The 15,923-nt window shown below is 45.5% G+C and overlaps 1 protein-coding gene and 1 long non-coding RNA gene across 3 annotated transcripts in view; both read left to right on the top strand.

Annotated features, from left to right (window-relative positions):
* Positions 1 to 15,923, top strand: part of LOC118390088 (coxsackievirus and adenovirus receptor homolog) — a 102,054-nt gene that overhangs the window by 58,761 nt on the left and 27,370 nt on the right. The window lies entirely within an intron of this gene.
* Positions 5,371 to 14,055, top strand: LOC127906164 (uncharacterized). Of its 2 annotated transcripts, XR_008060494.1 has the most exons (4): positions 5,371 to 6,124; positions 6,226 to 6,327; positions 6,429 to 6,581; positions 8,922 to 9,489. It is a non-coding gene; the product is annotated as an uncharacterized LOC127906164 (long non-coding RNA). The 2 variants fall into 2 exon arrangements; XR_008060493.1 differs by lacking the exons at positions 6,226 to 6,327; positions 6,429 to 6,581; positions 8,922 to 9,489 and adding exons at positions 6,681 to 6,731; positions 9,540 to 14,055.

Genomic DNA, 15,923 nt, shown 5'->3' with positions numbered 1-15,923 from the left:
ACACATTTCATTATTTATTTCAGACTAAATTTATTTTTTACTTATGTATTATATTAAGTTCAAATAAAAGTGTTCATTCAATATTGTTGTAGTTGTCATTATTACAAATAAATAAATTAATCGGCCAATTAATTGGTATCGGCTTTTGTTTGGTCCTCCAATAATCGGTATCGGCGTTGAAGAATCATAATCATTCGACCTGTAATAGAGACTGCCAGAGGTCCGGACAACAGGCCCTCTGATTTGACACACTGAACTCTATCTGAGAAGTAGTTGGTGAACCAGGCGAGGCAGTCATTTGAGAAGCCAAGGCTATTGAGTCTGCCGATAAGAATGCGGTGATTCGACTTTATGGAGAATCTTCCCCCACGTGATTGATTGAATCTCTATATAATCCTCACATAATGTTTCACACGTAATGTATAATATGTAGCCTACGGCAGGTGACCCATGTCTCCATGATCCAATTTCCTATTATTATTTTTTTTAATTGTATGTTTGTATATATAATTATAATAATTTTTTTGTCACGCTCGTCTGTTACTGTCACTTTGTCGTATCGTTATCTAATATCTTTTCACTTTTGTTTTGAATGTTCTTAATTGGAAAATGCAAAACAATAAAATAAAAGAATGCGGTGATTGACAGAGTCGAAAGCCTTGGCCAGGTCGATGAAGACGGCTGCACAGTAATGTCTTTTATCGATAGCGGTTATGATATCGTTTAAGACCTTGAGCATGGTTGAGGTGCACCCATGACCAGCTCGGAAGATTGCATAGTGAAGGTTCTTTGGGGTTCTAAATGGTCGGTGATCTGTTTAACTTGGCTTTCAAAGATTTTAGAAAGGCAGGGCTGGATGGATATAGGTCTGTAACAGTTTGGGTCTAGAGTGACTCCCCCTTTTTAAGAGGGGGATGACCGTGGCAGCTTTCCAGTCTTTGGGGATCTCAAACGATACAAAAGATAGGTTGAACGGGCTAGTAATAGGGGTTGCATCAATTTTGGCGGATAATTTTACAAACAGAGGGTCCAGATTGTCTAGCCCAGCTGATTTGTAGGGATCCAGATTTGGCAGCTCTTACAGAACATCAGCTGTCTGGATTTGGGTGAAGGAGAAGCAGGGGGGCTTGGGCAAGTTGCTGCAGGGATGTTGGCCGGGGTAGAGGTAGCCAGGTGGAAAGCATGGCCAGCCGTAGAAAAATGCTTATTGAAATAATCGATTATCGTAGATTTATTGTTGGTGACATTGTTTCCCATCCTCAGTGCAGTGGGCAGCTGGGAGGAGGTGCTTTTATTCTCCATGGTCTTTAGTGTCCCAAAACGTTAGGGAATTAGTGCTACAGGAAGCAAATGTCTGTTTCATAAAGCTAGCCTTAGCTTTCCTAACTGACTGAGTATATTGGTTCCTGACTTCCCTGAAAAGTTGCATATAGCGGGGGCTATTCAATGCTAATGCAATGCCACAGGATGTTTTTGTGCTGGTCAAGGGCAGTCAAGTCTGGGGTGAACCAAGGGCTATATCTGTCCTTAGTTCTACATTTTTTTTGAATGGGGCATGCTTATTTAAGAAGCACTTTTGAAGAACAACCAGGCATCCCCTACTGACGGGATGAGGTCAGTATCCTTCCAGGATACACGGGTCAGGTCGATTAGAAAGGCCTGTTCACTGAAGTGTGTTAGCGAGTGTTTGTCAGTGATGAGGGGTGGTCATTTGACTGCGGACCCATTTCGCACGCAGGCAATGAGGCAGTGATCGCTGAGATCCTGGTTGAAGATAGCAGAGGTGTATTTAGAGGGCAAGTTGGTCAGGGTGATATCTAAGAGGGTGCCCATGGTTATGGATTTAGGGTTGTACCTGGTAGGTTCCTTGATAATATGTGTGAGTTTGAGGGCATCTAGTTTAGATTTTAGGATGGCCGGGGTGTTAAGCATGTCCCAGTTTAGGTCACCTAACAGTACGAACTCTGAAGTTAGATGGGGGGCGATCAATTCACATATGGTGTCCAGGGCACAGCTGGGGGCCGAAGGGGGTCTATAACAAGCGGCAATGGTGTCTTGGTGGTAGAAGCTGTTTAGAAGCCTCTTGGACCTAGAATTGTCGCTCTGGTATTGCCTGCCGTGTGGTAGCAGAGAGAACAGTCTATGACTTGGGGGGCTGGAGTTTTTGCAGAATTTAGAGGTCCTGGATGGCAGGAAGCTTGGCCCCGGTGATGTACTGGGCCGTACGCACTACCCACTGTTTTGCCTTGTGGTCGGAGGCCGAGCAGTTGCCATACCAGGCAGTGATGCAACACGTCAGGATGCTTTCTGGTGCAGCTGTAGAACCTTTTGAGGATCTTAGCACCCATGCCAAATCTTTTCAGTCTCCTGAGGGGGAATAGGTTTTGTCATGCCTTCTTCACGATGAGAATGGGGGCGTGCTCGGTCCTCCTTTTCCTGTAGTCCACAATCATCTCCTTTGTCTTGATCACATTGAGGGAGAGGTTGTTGTTCTGGCACCACATGGCAGGTCTCTGACCTCATTCGTATTGGCTGTCTCATTTTTGTCAGTGATCGGCCTTCCACTGTTGTGTCATTGGCAAATTTAATGATGGTGTTAGTCGTGCCTGGCCATGCAGTCATGAGTGAACAGTGAGTACAAGAGGGGACTGAGCACCCACCCCTGAGGGGCCCCCGTGTTGAGTATCAGTGTGGTGGATGTGTTGTTACCTACCCTTACCACATGGGGCGGCCTGTCAGGAGGTCCAGGATCCAGTTGCAGAGGGAAGTGTTTAGTCTCAGGGTCCTTAGCTTCATGAGGAGCTTTGAGGGCACTATGATGTTGAACTCTGAACTGTAGTCAATTAATAGCATTCCAGGTGTGAAAAGGGCAGTGTGGAGTGTAATATAGATTGCATGATCTGTTGGTGTGGAATGCAAATTGGAGTGGGTCGAGGGTAGACGTCGACTGATTATGATTTTTCATCGCCGATACCGCTTAATCTGACGTTTAAAAAAAAAAGTATTTATTTTGTTTATTTTTATTTTTTATATATATATTTTATATACGTAATAATGACAATTACAACAATACTGAATTAACGCTTTTATTTGAACTTAATATAATACATAAGTAAAATCAATTTAGTCTCAAATAAATAATAAAACGTATAAAATTTGGTTTAAAAAATGCGAAAACACAGTGTTGGAGAAGAAAGTAAAAGTGCAATATGTGCCATGTAAAAAGCTACCGTTTTAAGTTCCTTGCTCAGAACTTGAGACCACATGAAAGTTGGTGGTTCCTTTTAACATGAGTTTTCAATATTCCCAGTTAAGAAGTTTTAAGTTGTAGTTATTATTGGACTATTTCTCTCTCTACCGTTTGTATTTAAATACCTTTGACTTTTGGATGTTCTTATAGGCACCATAATATTGCCAACTTATCTCGGTCGTTGATAGGCTTGAAGTCATAAACAGCGCCATGCCGATTAATCGGTCAAACTCTGGTCTAGGTTTTCTGGGATAATAGTGTTGTGAGCCATGACTGGCCTTACAAAGCGTTTAATGACTACAGACGTGAGTGCTACGGGTGGGTCGTCATTTAGACTGGCTACCTGAGTGTTCTTGGGCACAGGGACTATGGTGGTCTGCTTGAAACATGTTGGTATTACAGACTCAGACATCAAACATCTCCAATCCAAAGTTAAATCTAGAATTGGCTTCCTATTTCGCAACAAAGCATCCTTCACTCATGCTGCCAAACATACACTTGTAAAACTGACCATCCTACCAATCCTCGACTTTGGCGATGTCATTTACAAAATAGCCTCCAATACCCTACTCAACAAATTGGATGTAGTCTATCACAGTGCGATCCGTTTTGTCACCAAAGCCCCATATACTACCCACCATTGCGACCTGTACGCTCTCGTTGGCTGGCCCTCGCTTCATACTCGTCGCCAAACCCACTGGCTCCATGTCATCTACAAGACCCTGCTAGGTAAAGTCCCCCCTTATCTCAGCTCGCTGGTCACCATAGCATCTCCCACCTGTAGCACACGCTCCAGCAGGTATATCTCTCTAGTCACCCCCAAAACCAATTCTTTCTTTGGCCGCCTCTCCTTCCAGTTCTCTGCTGCCAATGACTGGAACGAACTACAAAAATCTCTGAAACTGGAAACACTTATCTCCCTCACTAGCTTTAAGCACCAACTGTCAGAGCAGCTCACAGATTACTGCACCTCTACTTAGCCCACCTATAATTTAGCCCAAACAACTACCTCTTTCCCAACTGTATTTAATTTATTTATTTTGCTCCTTTGCACCCCATTATTTTTATTTCTACTTTGCACATTCTTCCATTGCAAAACTACCATTCCAGTGTTTTACTTGCTATATTGTATTTACTTTGCCACCATGGCCTTTTTTGCCTTTACCTCCCTTCTCACCTCATTTCCTCACATTGTATATAGACTTGTTTATACTGTATTATTGACTGTATGTTTGTTTTACTCCATGTGTAACTCTGTGTCGTTGTATCTGTCGAACTGCTTTGCTTTATCTTGGCCAGGTCGCAATTGTAAATGAGAACTTGTTCTCAACTTTGCCTACCTGGTTAAATAAAGGTGAAATAAAATAAATAAATAAAGCTCAATGCGAATGTTGACTGTAATCCATGGTTTCTGGTTGGGGTATGTACGTACAGTCACTATGAGGACGATATCCTCGACACACTCTCTCTCTTTGTCCCCCAGGGCCTCAGTTTTTGGCCAGGGCTAGAAGTGGGTGAGTAGGAGCCCTTCCTTAGCTGTTCCTCACCCCATTCCTCTCTCCCTCCATCCCTGCCTCCCATTTCAGTCCACCCAGCCCAGCCAAGGCTCCAGCCCCTGCCCTGCTCTCTCCTCTCCCTCTATTGTCTATGCTAGACTGGGGAGCAGTGCCTCAAGAGACCCCTGTTTTTGTTTTTGACCTACTTCATTGATTTAGAATGGGAACCACCAATAATTAACTGGTGGAAGAGGCAGATGAAAAAAAAAACTGTTATTATAATAGAGCCATCATTGTTATCCCATGTTTGGCGTGCTCATGTGGATATACATGTAACTGTAGAATCCTGTGTGGTTGATTTTCTCATTGTGGTCGCCCTCCCCCTCTCAGCTGTTGACATCATGTTGTAGTCTCCCTCTTTAGCTAGGCTACATTCAGCTGTAGACATCATGTTGTAGTCTCCCTCCTCTTTAGCTAGGCTACATTCAGCTGTAGATGTCATGTTGTAGTTTCCCTCTCTAGCTAGGCTACATTCAACTGTAGACATGTTGTAGTCTCCCTCCCCTCTAGCTAGGCTACATTCAGCTGTTGACATCATGTTGTAGTCTCCCTCTTTAGCTAGGCTACATTCAGCTGTAGACATCATGTTGTAGTCTCCCTCCTCTTTAGCTAGGCTACATTCAGCTGTAGATGTCATGTTGTAGTTTCCCTCTCTAGCTAGGCTACATTCAACTGTAGACATGTTGTAGTCTCCCTCCCCTCTAGCTAGGCTACATTCAGCTGTAGACATCATGTTGTAGTCTCCCTCCTCTCTAGTTAGGCTACATTCAGCTGTAGACGTCATGTTGTAGTCTCCCTCTTTAGCTAGGCTACATTCAGCTGTAGACGTCATGTTGTAGTCTCCCTCCTCTTTAGCTAGGCTACATTCAGCTGTAGACGTCATGTTGTAGTCTCCCTCCTCCTTAGCTAGGCTACATTCAGCTGTAGACATCATGTTGTAGTCTCCCTCCTCTCTAGCTAGGTTACATTCAGCTGTAGACGCCATGTTGTAGTCTCCCTCCTCTCTAGCTAGGTTACATTCAGCTGTAGACATCATGTTGTAGTCTCCCTCCCCTTTAGCTAGGTTACATTCAGCTGTAGACGTCATGTTGTAGTCTCCCTCCTCTTTAGCTAGGCTACATTCAGCTGTAGACGTCATGTTGTAGTCTCCCTCCTCTCTAGTTAGGCTACATTCAGCTGTAGACATCATGTTGTAGTCTCCCTCCTCTCTAGTTAGGCTACATTCAGCTGTAGACATCATGTTGTAGTCTCCCTCCTCTCTAGTTAGGCTACATTCAGCTGTAGACGTCATGTTGTAGTCTCCTTCCTCTCTAGCTAGGTTACATTCAGCTGTAGACATCATGTTGTAGTCTCCTTCCTCTCTAGTTAGGCTACATTCAGCTGTAGACATCATGTTGTAGTCTCCTCCTCTCTAGTTAGGCTACATTCAGCTGTAGACATCATGTTGTAGTCTCCTTCCTCTCTAGTTAGGCTACATTCAGCTGTAGACATCATGTTGTAGTCTCCCTCCTCTCTAGTTAGGTTACATTCAGCTGTAGACGTCATGTTGTAGTCTCCCTCCTCTTTAGCTAGGCTACATTCAGCTGTAGACGTCATGTTGTAGTCTCCTCCTCTCTAGTTAGGCTACATTCAGCTGTAGACATCATGTTGTAGTCTCCTTCCTCTCTAGTTAGGCTACATTCAGCTGTAGACATCATGTTGTAGTCTCCCTCCTCTCTAGTTAGGCTACATTCAGCTGTAGACATCATGTTGTAGTCTCCCTCCTCTCTAGCTAGGTTACATTCAGCTGTAGACATCATGTTGTAGTCTCCCTCCTCTCTAGCTAGGCTACATTCCGCTGTAGATGTCATGTTGTAGTTTCCCTCTCTAGTTAGGCTACATTCAGCTGTAGACGTCATGTTGTAGTCTCCCTCCTCTCTAGCTAGGTTACATTCAGCTGTAGATGTCATGTTGTAGTTTCCCTCTCTAGTTAGGCTACATTCAGCTGTAGACGTCATGTTGTAGTCTCCCTCCTCTCTAGCTAGGCTACATTCCACTGTAGATGTCATGTTGTAGTCTCCCTCCTCTCTAGCTAGGTTACATTCAGCTGTAGACATCATGTTGTAGTCTCCCTCCTCTCTAGTTAGGCTACATTCAGCTGTAGACGTCATGTTGTAGTCTCCTTCCTCTCTAGTTAGGCTACATTCAGCTGTAGACGTCATGTTGTAGTCTCCTTCCTCTCTAGTTAGGCTACATTCAGCTGTAGACGTCATGTTGTAGTCTCCCTCCTCTCTAGTTAGGCTACATTCAGCTGTAGACGTCATGTTGTAGTCTCCCTCCTCTCTAGTTAGGCTACATTCAGCTGTAGACATCATGTTGTAGTCTCCTTCCTCTCTAGTTAGGCTACATTCAGCTGTAGACATCATGTTGTAGTCTCCCTCCTCTCTAGTTAGGCTACATTCAGCTGTAGACGTCATGTTGTAGTCTCCTTCCTCTCTAGTTAGGCTACATTCAGCTGTAGACGTCATGTTGTAGTCTCCTTCCTCTCTAGTTAGGCTACATTCAGCTGTAGACGTCATGTTGTAGTCTCCCTCCTCTCTAGTTAGGCTACATTCAGCTGTAGACGTCATGTTGTAGTCTCCCTCCTCTCTAGTTAGGCTACATTCAGCTGTAGACGTCATGTTGTAGTCTCCTTCCTCTCTAGTTAGGCTACATTCAGCTGTAGACGTCATGTTGTAGTCTCCCTCCTCTCTAGTTAGGCTACATTCAGCTGTAGACGTCATGTTGTAGTCTCCCTCCTCTCTAGTTAGGCTACATTCAGCTGTAGACATCATGTTGTAGTCTCCTTCCTCTCTAGTTAGGCTACATTCAGCTGTAGACATCATGTTGTAGTCTCCCTCCTCTCTAGTTAGGCTACATTCAGCTGTAGACGTCATGTTGTAGTCTCCCTCCTCTCTAGTTAGGCTACATTCAGCTGTAGACATCATGTTGTAGTCTCCTTCCTCTCTAGTTAGGCTACATTCAGCTGTAGACGTCATGTTGTAGTCTCCCTCCTCTCTAGTTAGGCTACATTCAGCTGTAGACATCATGTTGTAGTCTCCCTCCCCTTTAGCTAGGCTACATTCAGCTGTAGACGTCATGTTGTAGTCTCCCTCCTCTCTAGCTAGGCTACATTCCACTGTAGATGTCATGTTGTAGTCTCCCTCCTCTCTAGCTAGGTTACATTCAGCTGTAGACATCATGTTGTAGTCTCCCTCCTCTCTAGTTAGGCTACATTCAGCTGTAGACGTCATGTTGTAGTCTCCCTCCTCTCTAGTTAGGCTACATTCAGCTGTAGACATCATGTTGTAGTCTCCCTCCCCTTTAGCTAGGCTACATTCAGCTGTAGACGTCATGTTGTAGTCTCCCTCCTCTCTAGCTAGGCTACATTCCACTGTAGATGTCATGTTGTAGTCTCCTTCCTCTCTAGCTAGGCTACATTCAGCTGTAGACGTCATGTTGTAGTCTCCCTCCTCTCTAGTTAGGCTACATTCAGCTGTAGACGTCATGTTGTAGTCTCCTTCCTCTCTAGTTAGGCTACATTCAGCTGTAGACATCATGTTGTAGTCTCCCTCCCCTTTAGCTAGGTTACATTCAGCTGTAGACGTCATGTTGTAGTCTCCTTCCTCTCTAGTTAGGCTACATTCAGCTGTAGACATCATGTTGTAGTCTCCCTCCTCTCTAGTTAGGCTACATTCAGCTGTAGACATCATGTTGTAGTCTCCCTCCTCTCTAGCTAGGCTACATTCAGCTGTAGACGTCATGTTGTAGTCTCCCTCCTCTCTAGTTAGGCTACATTCAGCTGTAGACGTCATGTTGTAGTCTCCCTCCTCTCTAGCTAGGCTACATTCAGCTGTAGACGTCATGTTGTAGTCTCCCTCCTCTCTAGCTAGGCTACATTCAGCTGTAGACGTCATGTTGTAGTCTCCCTCCTCTCTAGTTAGGCTACATTCAGCTGTAGACGTCATGTTGTAGTCTCCCTCCTCTCTAGCTAGGCTACATTCAGCTGTAGACGTCATGTTGTAGTCTCCCTCCTCTCTAGCTAGGCTACATTCAGCTGTAGACATCATGTTGTAGTCTCCCTCCTCTCTAGCTAGGCTACATTCAGCTGTAGACGTCATGTTGTAGTCTCCCTCCTCTCTAGTTAGGCTACATTCAGCTGTAGACGTCATGTTGTAGTCTCCCTCCTCTCTAGCTAGGCTACATTCAGCTGTAGACGTCATGTTGTAGTCTCCCTCCTCTCTAGCTAGGCTACATTCAGCTGTAGACGTCATGTTGTAGTCTCCCTCCTCTCTAGTTAGGCTACATTCAGCTGTAGACGTCATGTTGTAGTCTCCCTCCTCTCTAGCTAGGCTACATTCAGCTGTAGACGTCATGTTGTAGTCTCCCTCCTCTCTAGCTAGGCTACATTCAGCTGTAGACATCATGTTGTAGTCTCCCTCCTCTCTAGTTAGGTTACATTCAGCTGTAGACATCATGTTGTAGTCTCCCTCCCCTTTAGCTAGGCTACATTCAGCTGTAGACGTCATGTTGTCCTTCTGTAGCTCAGTTGGTAGAGCATGGCGCTTGTAACGCCAGGGTAGTGGGTTCGATCCCGGGACCACCCATACGTAGAATGTATGCACACATGACTGTAAGTCGCTTTGGATAAAAGCGTCTGCTAAATGGCATATATTATTATATTATATATTGTAGTCTCCCTCCTCTCTAGCAAGGCTACATTCAGCTGTAGACGTCATGTTGTAGTCTCCCTCCTCTTTAGCTAGACTACATTCAGCTGTAGACATCATATTGTGGTCTCCCGCCACAATCTCACCAGACCATTCCTTCATTCACAATGACCAAGTTTTTCTCTCCCTCTGAGCGGGTAGATATTAATTGACCAATCAGAACGGCACTCGGTGCATACACACACACAGCCTCCTTGTGCCCTGATGGGGTGATGTCATGTGTATTATTAGCAATTAGTGGCCTGTTAATAAGTCCACTGGCTGCAGGGATGGCTTAGTGTATGTGACCATGCCCAATAGTATTAGTGCTGGTAGACCAGGGCTACGCTGGACTACTGGATGTGCAGTACTGATCTACTCTTCTAGGAGAGGAGAGGGAGAAAGTAGAAGAGGATGGGATAGCTGACGAAAGGAGAGAAGGGGATGGAGTAGAGGGAGTGTTTGAGATGGTGACTTGGGAGAGGAGTGTGAAAAGGAAGACTGGAGAAGAGGGAAGGAGGAGGGTGGCACTTAACTGTTCCCCAGAGAGCTCTAGAGGTTCATAACTGATGAGTTCTCGATGAGAGGGCTTAGGATGACCAGGAGGGGGATGACCCAACCATCTGAAACCCTTAACATAGAGAGGGTTATACTCACTGTTGACCTAGTAATACTATACGGACGACTGACAGTATCAGGACAGACATACCTCTAACATCAGTCCTCATTGGATGTTTCCTCAACGGAACGCCCCCTATGACAAATTACTATTAGTCTCGTTACTGCACAGTCAAACTGACATATTTGTGTTCATAAAGTAGCAAAAAACAATGCACTGCTTACATCAGATTCTCTATTTAGAGGTTTGGGAATCGTGGTCTGTTGGTATAGCATTGTCCAACAGGCTTTATGGAGCCAGTGAAGCATAGCTAATGCACTTCTTACATGCCTACTGTAATAGTTCATTAGCATTTGGCTCTCATCGCGGGAATACACTACAGATAGGCTGGAAGCAGGGTGACTTCAATCATGATAAAAATTAATGAATGGTAGTTGCCTATAGTGCTTTAGTCTTGAGAGGAGTTGGGAGAATAGAACACCATATAGCTGCTTCAAATTCCTGGTGGGCTGATATAAACGTTGTGTCCTTGAAAGCACTAGAGCTTTGTTTACTAAAGAAAGTCCAAGTGTAGTGGTTCAGGTTTAACCTTGAGAATACATTTGGAGTGGAGGTACTTTTCTGAAACAGACTATAGAGTCAAGAGAAAAGCCTGTCTTTACCAAAGACCCAACAACACTGTTGCTGGAGTAAGACCGACAGGGGAATTGAATGTACACAGGTGATGCCCCTCCCCTCACACATGATGATGACATCGTCTTTAAATGGCCCCATGTAAATAACCTAACATTTGTCTTATTCCTGATGCTGCCACAGCTGTTGCAAGTATACTAGAGGTATCTTCACTTCTGCACGTTTTAATATTTTCTTTAATAGTTTATTACTATGTATGGTGACTAAGTGTCCATTACAAGTGCAAAATAAAGTTGTCCACAGATACTTTATCTGACCTCACCGTATGGATACTGTAATACTGGTCAACCTGTTCTGAATCAGTACTCGGGAATGAGTGTCCTTGTTTTCAACTTCAGTTGTCTGGTTTTCCCTCATGCCTGCCCGTTGATTTCCAGCATGATGGCCCTCTTGGAGTTTTTCTAGGATTTGTTTTATTGAGACACATTCTTACATGCAATGACTAACTTCTTGTAGCAGCGTTATAGAAAATGAACAAGCACAAGTCCACATGCTGGTGAGTAGCCCGCTAATCTTTATATTTAAAGTCCAGCCAACTTGGATCTATTTGCTTGCGAACAAGGTAGAACAGTTGAACTGTTATGAATACACCCTCCAGTCCGTCAACTGTTTGAACAACAGCTTGTTCACCTTGTTAAGATATTGTTCATGTGACCTACCTGAATAGAAATTGTACTTATTTCTCAGAATGAGAACAAGTTGCCAATTTCTTATGAATGTGGATTTTTATGCTCATTGCACATTTATAAAACAGAAACTGAACAGCTAGCACATACGTCTATGGCTAAAATGCTGCTAGCGGTAGGCCTACGTGGTACCGCAATGCCGCGTACGACAAACGTTTGTTTTTTTGTTCATTGTCTTGGTTTCAGTTCAATTATATTTAAAAAATGATCAGTTCTCTGTTTCAAAATTTTTTTAAATTCCCTATGGATTATGTGAGTTCAATGCTGGAACACTGAATAAAACATTTAATCAAAGTCCCATGATGGTAGTGACTGTCCATTACTGCTTATCACTTATTGACCATCATTTATTCACATTACTTTAATCAAATTATTTTATTTAACTTTCAAGTCATCTCATCTGTATACAGCTGCTGCCTATGCTGTCTGACAAAATCACTATTTTAGTAGTTCTTCAAAGTAAATAAGGCATACCTTTATGAATACCAACTATCAATCAGGTATCAGCTATTTTCAGGCTTGCGAAGCAACTGCTTTCTATCCTCCTCGATATTCTCTCAGTCTCCGTGTCTGCTCCGCACAGACCGGACAAGTTTATGCAGGTGCGCAATGGGTTATGGTCAATGTAGTTAATTACCACATTTTCTGTGCTAAACTATGTAGAGTATTGGCCTGTAGGAAACTACAACTCCCACCCCTCCTTCCCATGTCAACTCCCACATCGCACTGTTCCGGCTTCATCTGATTTATCTTGACAAACTGTACATCGAGCTCACAGGAAAAACGGAACAAAATGAATTCAAATAATTGAACCAATGTCAGAAAATGGCTCCGCACTAATTGTGAGATGTGCAATGTCATTTTGTCCCGATATTTTATTTATTAAAATAAGATACCTCAAGTCAATTAAGAGTCAATTAAAATAAATGTATTTTAACACACTAATCTTCAGGGGGTGTAGAGGGTGTTTTGCAGACAGTGGAGCAAAACACTTCTGTTTATATTGAATAACCACAACAAAATATTCTGCCCACTTATTTCTCTTAAAATGAGTTTGTCTAAGGATAGCCAGTATTCACATATCTAAATCTTACCAAACGTTGCTTTTATCTGTCCGTAAATAGACGATTTCCTCAGTTACCCTACTCTCGTTTTGGTTGGGTCGTTTTGGTTGGGTCGTTTTAGTAGGGTCGTTTTGTTAAGGTCATTTTAGTAGGGTCGTTTTGGTTGGGTCGTTTTAGTAGGGTCTGCTCTGTTGGGAGATGAGACATAAAAACGGTATCGTTAGAAAGGGTACGTTTTCATCTAGTACAGTAAAATAATGTCTTAAGAGTTTCGGTGTCCATATGACCATTTTTATTTAATTTATCATTATTTTTTATTCTATTGGGCCAAACCTGAAATGCAGAAGGAGAGTTGAAACTGCTTGCCAAAGAGGAAGAAGTGATCTTTCGTCTTTGTTGTTGTGAGCGGTAGGGTGAGAGGCTTGGTGTCTGTGTGATTGGCAAGGTGCACAGTGCACACAGCGCATAAGGAGCGAAGGGGAAGAGACCAAAAAGACGGAGCACTCATAAAAACAAAATTGTATTTTCTTTCGATAGTCATTTGGAACATTGTACTAAAACATTACATTCTGATGAATCTAATCAATGCAATATATTGCCCAGCCCTACATGCAGTGTGTGTCAGTGTGAGACTGAGTGCTTTGTTGCCTGTCTCTACCTCAGTGCCTCGGGCAATTTAATTTCCTCCCCTCCACATTTTCATCTTGTTTTTACTGCTGATGCTCTGATCCCAGTGTTAGTTTGAGGTCTCCGTGTCTCTCCTGGGATCCAGGTGTTCTGCATTACAGGTTTAGTGGCTAATACAGTATGTTCAAGATGTATTCTAGCTACACAGCCTTGGCATTCGTGGGCTCTATACAAGGATCCCCAGCCGAGCTGCTAGACGATTCGCAGTCCATCTGGTTCTGTTTTTCTCTTCTTTCATTACAATTGGAATCCTTTCATTTTTAGTTTGGCCCTCCCTCCCAATCCTTGTTTACTCTGCCTCTGTGCTTCTCCTGTGTGGCTAGTTGTCTGTTGGCTCCACCTTGACTCCATCTCCTGCCTTCTCCTCGTCGCTCTGTGTCGGAGGGAAGTGGGAGAGACAGACGGGGGGTAGGGGAGGTGCTGGAAGGTAGCGCTGGGGGCTGTTGCTGAGCCCAGGGCAGAGCTCTCTCTTGGTCTGTGTTGACACAGCAGGTGTTGATTTGACTCCACAGTAGGGCTTTGTTTGTTCCATGCCATACCACAGCTCAGCAGCATGGACATGAAAGGGCAAAAACAAGCCAGAGCCAGGCACTGCACTCTGAGGGAGACTCACTCTCCCTCAGTATCGGTTGTTTTAGTGAACAAATACAGGGTGCCTGTTTGCAGTCTCGCAATAACAGCTTGGATTATTTTTCCAGGCTTGATTTCTTGTACATGTAGCTGCCTCACTAATTCTCTTTCTCTTCCTTGATTTATTTCTCTCTCCCTCCTTCCCATCTCTCCCCCTCCTTCCCATCTCTCCCCCCTCCTTCCCATCTCTCCCCCCTCCTTCCCATCTCTCCCCCCTCCTTCCCATCTCTCCCCCCTCCTTCCCATGTCTCTCCCCCTCCTTCCCATGTCTCTCCCCCCTCCTTCCCATGTCTCTCCCCCCTCCTTCCCATGTCTCTCCCCCCTCCTTCCCATGTCTCTCCCCCCTCCTTCCCATGTCTCTCTCCCCTCCTTCCCATGTCTCTCTCCCCTCCTTCCCATGTCTCTCTCCCCTCCTTCCCATGTCTCTCTCCCCTCCTTCCCATGTCTCTCTCCCCTCCTTCCCATGTCTCTCTCCCCTCCTTCCCATGTCTCTCTCTCCTCCTTCCCATGTCTCTCTCCCCTCATTCCCATGTCTCTCTCCCCTCATTCCCATGTCTCTCTCCCCTCATTCCCATGTCTCTCTCCCCTCATTCCCATGTCTCTCTCCCCTCATTCCCATGTCTCTCTCCCCTCATTCCCATGTCTCTCTCCCTCCTCATTCCCATGTCTCTCTCCCCTCCTCATTCCCATGTCTCTCTCCCCTCCTCATTCCCATGTCTCTCTCCCTCCTCATTCCCATGTCTCTCTCCCCTCCTCATTCCCATGTCTCTCTCCCCTCCTCATTCCCATGTCTCTCTCCCCCTCATTCCCATGTCTCTCTCCCTCCTCATTCCCATGTCTCTCTCCCCTCCTCATTCCCATGTCTCTCTCTCCCCTCCTCATTCCCATGTCTCTCTCTCCCCTCATTCCCATGTCTCTCTCTCCCCTCATTCCCATGTCTCTCTCCCTCCTCATTCCCATGTCTCTCTCCCTCCTCATTCCCATGTCTCTCTCCCTCCTCATTCCCATGTCTCTCTCCCTCCTCATTCCCATGTCTCTCTCCCCTCATTCCCATGTCTCTCCCCCCCCTCATTCCCATGTCTCTCTCTCTCTCCCCTCATTCCCATGTGTCTCTCTCTCCCCTCATTCCCATGTGTCTCTCTCTCCCCTCATTCCCATGTCTCTCTCTCTCTCCCCTCATTCCCATGTCTCTCTCTCTCCCCCCCCTCATTCCCATGTCTCTCTCTCTCCCCCCTCATTCCCATGTCTCTCCCTCCTCATTCCCATGTCTCTCTCCCCCCTCCTTCCCATGTCTCTCTCTCTCCCCTCATTCCCATGTGTCTCTCTCTCCCCTCATTCCCATGTCTCTCTCTCTCCCCCCTCCTTCCCATGTCTCTCTCCCTCCTCATTCCCATGTCTCTCTCTCCCCCTCCTTCCCATGTGTCTCTCTCCCCCTCCTTCCCATGTGTCTCTCTCTCCCCCTCCTTCCCATGTGTCTCTCTCTCCCCCTCCTTCCCATGTGTCTCTCTCTCCCCCTCCTTCCCATGTGTCTCTCTCTCCCCCTCCTTCCCATGTGTCTCTCTCTCTCCCTCCTTCCCATGTGTCTCTCTCCCTCCTTCCCATGTGTCTCTCTCCCTCCTCATTCCCATGTCTCTCTCTCCCCCCTCATTCCCATGTCTCTCTCTCTCCCCCCTCATTCCCATGTCTCTCTCTCCCCCCTCATTCCCGTGTCTCTCTCCCCCCTCCTTCCCGTGTCTCTCTCCCCCCTCCTTCCCGTGTCTCTCTCCCCCCTCCTTCCCGTGTCTCTCTCCCCCCTCCTTCCCGTGTCTCTCTCCCCCCTCCTTCCCGTGTCTCTCTCCCCCCTCCTTCCCGTGTCTCTCTCCCCCCTCCTTCCCGTGTCTCTCTCCCCCTCCTTCCCATGTGTCTCTCTCCCCCCTCCTTCCCATGTGTCTCTCTCCCCCCTCCTTCCCATGTGTCTCTCTCTCCCCCTCCTTCCCATGTGTCTCTCTCTCCCCCTCCTTCCCATGTGTCT

Source organism: Oncorhynchus keta, chromosome 11 (genome assembly GCF_023373465.1).
Source record: "Oncorhynchus keta strain PuntledgeMale-10-30-2019 chromosome 11, Oket_V2, whole genome shotgun sequence".
Classification (NCBI taxonomy): domain Eukaryota; kingdom Metazoa; phylum Chordata; class Actinopteri; order Salmoniformes; family Salmonidae; genus Oncorhynchus; species Oncorhynchus keta.
Note: the sequence above shows the minus strand (reverse complement) of the source record. Positions and strands in the feature narration are given on the sequence as shown.